Source organism: Myotis brandtii, unplaced genomic scaffold (genome assembly GCF_000412655.1).
Source record: "Myotis brandtii unplaced genomic scaffold, ASM41265v1 scaffold1516, whole genome shotgun sequence".
In the NCBI taxonomy this organism is placed as follows: domain Eukaryota; kingdom Metazoa; phylum Chordata; class Mammalia; order Chiroptera; family Vespertilionidae; genus Myotis; species Myotis brandtii.
Window position 1 is genome coordinate 66171 of NW_005355482.1, and position 5551 is coordinate 71721.

Below are 5551 nucleotides of genomic sequence, written 5' to 3' on the forward strand. Positions count from 1 at the left end.
CCAGCCTTCCTGCTGTAGTTTGACAGTCTGTTCGATGCTGCACTGCCTCTGTATTTATTTTTGTTCATCAGTTTATAATGGTCTTTATTATCCATATGGGACACAAGGTTTCTTTAGTCCCAGTCCAGCGGTTATTTGGCCCTGCTATAACGTTCCAAAGGTTTGAAGCATAAGATGTGCAAGGCAGTTCCTCTGGGATGGCAGCTCCAGCTCCATTTTAAATATTTATTATTATTATTATTGATTTTTAGAGAGAGAGAAAGGGAGAGGGAGAAAGATGAATGTGAGAGCAAAATATTGATTAGCTGCTCTCTGCACGCCCCCTACTGGGGATCAAGCTCACAACCCTGGCGTGTGCCCTTACCAGAATTGAAACTGCAACCTTTTTAAATTTTTTGTTCATCTTCACCTGAGGATATTTTTTTTCCCATTGATTTTCAGAGAGGAGAGAGAGAGAGAGAGAGAGAGAGAGAGAGAGAGAGAGAGAGAGGAAAGGAAGGAGGGGGAGGGATAGAGAGAAACATCGATGTGAGAGAGACCCATCAATTGATTGCCTTCAGCACATGCCCCAACCGGGGCCAGGGAGCGAACCTACAACCAAAGTACATGCCCTTGATGGGGAATCAAACCTGTGACCTTTCTTTTTTTTTTTTTTAAATATATTTTATTGATTTTTTACAGAGAGGAAGGGAGAGAGATAGAGAGTTAGAAACATCGATGAGAGAGAAACATCGATCAGCTGCCTCCTGCACATCTCCCACTGGGGATGTGCCCGCAACCCAGGTACATGCCCTTGACCGGAATCGAACCCGGGACCCTTCAGTCCGCAGGCCGACGCTCTATCCACTGAGCCAAACCGGTTTCGGCCAAACCTGTGACCTTTCAATGCATGGGCTGATGCCTCAACCACGGAGCCAACCGGCCAGGGCTCCAGCTTCATTGTAAAGTAGCTCCATTTATATTATTGTTTACACCTGTGTAATGAAACCTGCACAAATCTTCCATCCCCAGACCCTGAGAGCCACTAACTTACTTTGTCTCTATAGGTTTACCTATTCTGGACATTTCATACAAATGGAATCATGCAATATGTGGCCTTTTGTGTCTGCCTTCTTTCAGGAGCATCATGTTTTCAAGGCCCATCATGTTGTAGTGTGTGTCAGGACATTGTTCATTTTCATATGTATGTCAGGAGTCATTATCAGGCTCTTTATGAAAAGTCCTCCAACGAGGGCTCCTTGGCTACACATGCAGCTATGCACAAGAGCGTGGCCGGCCAGGGGCGTCTCCACTGCAACACCTTTGAGCACCTGCAATGCATTGGCTGTGCACCAAGTGTGGTGTGAGGAGGGCACCTTTCCCCCATGAAGTCACTTCTGCTCAGCTGTTTTTTTGACAGCTAATCACTGGTGCGGGTGATTACTGTGATTCCTTACTTTGCATGCTGTGAGGGTATAGATCACTTCAATTGCTTGTAACTTCAGTATCCTTCCAAATTTAGTGTAAACTGAGAATAACCAAACCACTGCATATTAGTTAGACATAGATGACCTTCCAAAATAGTAAGTTTTAGAATAAATTAAATTAAAATAAATTTTTAAAGTTCACCCATTTCTCCCACCCGAGCCCCCTTTTTGAATGATTATGAAATAATCAATCTCTTTTCTGTATCTATAAGCTTTATTTTTTTTTTTAAGATTCGACATATAAGAGTAATCAGATGGTACTTGTCCTTCTCTGTCTGACTTATTTTACTTGGCATGTGAATATGATTTTGAATTTTGTCAAAAGCTTTTGCTGCACTAAGTGGAATGATAATATGTTGTATTCCTTTGTTTTCTTAATGTAGTGTATTACACTTTAAAATCATTTTTATTTTTCAATTACAATTGGCATATAATATTATACTAGTTCAGGTGGAAACTCCAGTGATTAGACAATAACTTATTAAGTGATCATCCTGATAAATTTCATACCCATCTGACCATAGTTATTAGAATATTATGGATTATATTCTCTATGCTGTACTTTACATCCCCATGACTATTCTGTAACTACCAATTTGTACTTCTTTTTAAAAAATATTTTATTGATTTTTTTACAGAGAGGAAGGGAGAGGGATAGAGAGTTTGAAACATTGATGAGAGAGAAACATCGATCAGCTGCCTCCTGCACACCTCCCACTGGGGATGTGCCCGCAACCAAGGTACATGCCCTTGACCGGAATTGAACCCGGGACCTCTCAGTCCGCAGGCCAATGCTCTATCCACTGAGCCAAACCGGTCAGGGCACCAATTTGTACTTCTTTTTTTAAAAAAATATTTTTATTGATTTCAGAGAGGGAGGGAGAGGGAGAGATAGAAATCAATGATGAGAGAAAATCATTGATTGGCTGCCTCCTACATGACTCCCAGTGGAGACTGAGCCCACAACCCGGGCACGTGCCCTGACTGGGAATCAAACCATGACCTCCCAGTTTATAGGTCAATGCTCAACCATTGAACCAGAGTGGTCCGGCTAATTTGTACTTCTTAATCCCTTCACCTTTTACACCAATACCCAACCACCCTTTCCATCTGGCAACCATCAAAATGTTCTCTGTATAAATGAATCTGTTTCTGTTCTGCTTGTTTGTTTATCTTAATGTTTAGATTCAATTGTTAACATATATGTATTTATTGTCATTTTATTGTTCATATTTTTTTATATTTTTCTTCTTCTTAAACAAGACCCTTTAACATTTCATGTAATTCTGGTTTGGTGGTGATGAACTTTAGCCTTTTCTTGTCTGGGAAGCTCTTACTTGTCCTTTAAGTCTAAATGATAGCTTTGCTGGGTAGAGTAATATTTGTTGTAGGTCCTTGCTTTTCATCACTTTGAATATTTCTTGCCACTCCTTCTGGCCTGCAAAGTTTCTGTTGAGAAATCAGCTGACAGTTTTGGGGGGGGGGGGGGCGAGTTTGAGAGAGATTGGTGTTAATTCTTCATTAAATCTTTGGTAGAAATCACCATAGAGGCCATCCATCCTGGGCTTTTCTTTCTTGGGAGGTTTTTGATTAGTGCTTTACTCTTCTTCCTTATTATAAGTCTATTCAAATTTTTTATTTCGTCTTGAATCAGTTTTGGTAGATCTTGTATTTTTAAGAATCTGTCCTTTTATCTATATTATCTAATTTGTTGGCATAGAACTTTTAATAGTATTCTCTTGTAATCCATTTTTATTTTTAAAATTTATTTTATTGATTTTTTACAGAGAGGAAGGGAGAGGGATAGAGAGTTTAGAAATATCAATGAGAGAGAAACATCGATCAGCTGCCTCCTGAACACCCTCTACTGGGGATATGCCTGCAACCAAGGTACATGCCCTTAACCAGAATTGAACCTGGGGAACCTGGGACCCTTGAGTCCGTAGGCCGCCGCTCTATCCACTGAGCCAAACTGGTTAAAGCTTCATTTTTATTTTTAAAAAATCAGTAATAATGTCCTCATTTTCATTTCTGATTTTGGTAATTTGAGTTTTCTCTCTCTCTGCCCCCTCCCCGCCCATCTTTCTCTCTCGCTGTCTCCCTCCCTCCCTCTCTTTATTAGATACTACCAGTTTCCAAAGCAGTTGTCATGATCTCATCTCCACAAGTCAAATGTGAGAATTTCTGTTGCTCTATTATAGCAACTTAGTGTTGTCGGTCTTAAATTTTAGTTGTTCTATGATGAGATCCCCATGTGACTTTCATTGTATTTTCTTGATGGTTGAGAACGCTTTCATGTTTGTTGTTTGCATATTATTTTATGTAAAGTATTGTTTTGCGTCTTTTCCTTTTTGATTTATATTTATTTTATTTTATTTTTTTGTTAATCATCACCTGTGGATATTTTTTCCACTGATTTTTAGAGAGAGTGGAAGGGAGGGAGGAAGTGGGAGGGGCAGAGAGAGAGGGAAACATCGATGTGAGAGACACATGGATTGGTCACTTTCTGGATGCTCCCTGACCAGAGCCAGGGATCGTCCCTGCAACCCAGGTACATGCCCTTGACTGGGAGTCAAACCCGCGACCCTTCAATGTGTAGATTGACATTCTAACCATTGAGCAACAACAGCCAGTGCAAGAGTAACTCTATTTTGTCCTTCTTCTTGAAGATTGAACATAGGCAAATGTACTCCTAGATATATACCCAACATAAATGCACTGACAGATGCAAGAAGGGAGGGGGTGGAGATGGGGAAAATGGGAAGAGATTAATCAAAGAACATATATGCATATACGCATAACCCATGGACACAGACAATAATGTGATGAAGGCCTGGGCTAAGGTGAGGTCTGAGTGGAAGAGGGCAAAGTGTGTGTGTGTGGGACATTTGTAATACTGTCAACATTTAAAAAAATTAATATTAAAAATCGTTGGAGAATCCTTTCTTTCTTTCTTCTTTCTTTCTTTCTTTCTTTCTTTCTTTCTTTCTTTCTTTCTTTCTTTCTTTCTTTCTTTCTTTCTTTTTTTCTCCTTCTTTCCTTTCCTCTATTTTTTTTTTAACCAGTCATTAGGAAACCTTGTAGTTTTTAAGGATGTGTGGCCATTTTGTTCATTGGCACCAAGAGGTAATAAACAAGCCTGAGAAGCTCAAGATTTATACCATGGAAAAGGAAAAAGGCAGATAAAATTCATTAGCAAAGCAGAACACAGGAATACAATGTTTTAATCTCTAGAACTAAAAATCATTACATGTCAAACTTCTCACGTGTAATTAGAGTAACATCTAGAGGGAAATTTATAGCCTTAAATGAAAATCAATGAGCCAGGTATTGAATTCTGAGTACTCAAAAAGAATAACAGAATAAAGCCATATATAGAAAATATAAGGAAGGAAATAGTCAATATAAGGGCAGAAAATTTAGAAAACAAGTACATAATAAGAAGGGCAAGTTTAGTTTTCTTGAAAAGAAGAAAAAATATAAACTTCTAGTGACATTGATCAAGGAAAAATAAAGAGAGGGTGAAAATTAGAAATATTAATGATGAAAAGGGTGACATAATTATGGAGCCTGCAAAGGTTGAAATAACAATACATAAAGAATGATTTTTCCAGGCCGATGTGGCTCAGCGGTTGAACGTTGACCCATGCACCAATAGGTCACAGGTTTGATTCCTGGTCTGGGCACATGCCCAGTTGTGGCTCAATCTCCAGTGGGGGCATGCAGGAGGTAGCCTATCAACATTTCTATCTCTTTCTCCCTCTCCCTTCCTCTCTCTCTAAGATAAATAAAAACATATTTTTAAAAAGAATGATTTTATTCACCAATGTGGCATCTATCCACCTATAATTGTGAAAATAGTTAAAATATTCAAACTTCTAGAAAAAAAATGTAGTTTAAAAACCCAAATCAAGAAAATAACACAGTCTGAACAATTTAAAACTCGTTAAAGAAATCCTATATAATAAAAGGGTAATATGCAAACTGACCCTAACAGCAGAATGACTGGGAATGGCTGGTCACTATGACACACACTGACCACCAGGGGGCAGACGCTCAATGCAGGAGCTGCCCCTTGGTGGTCA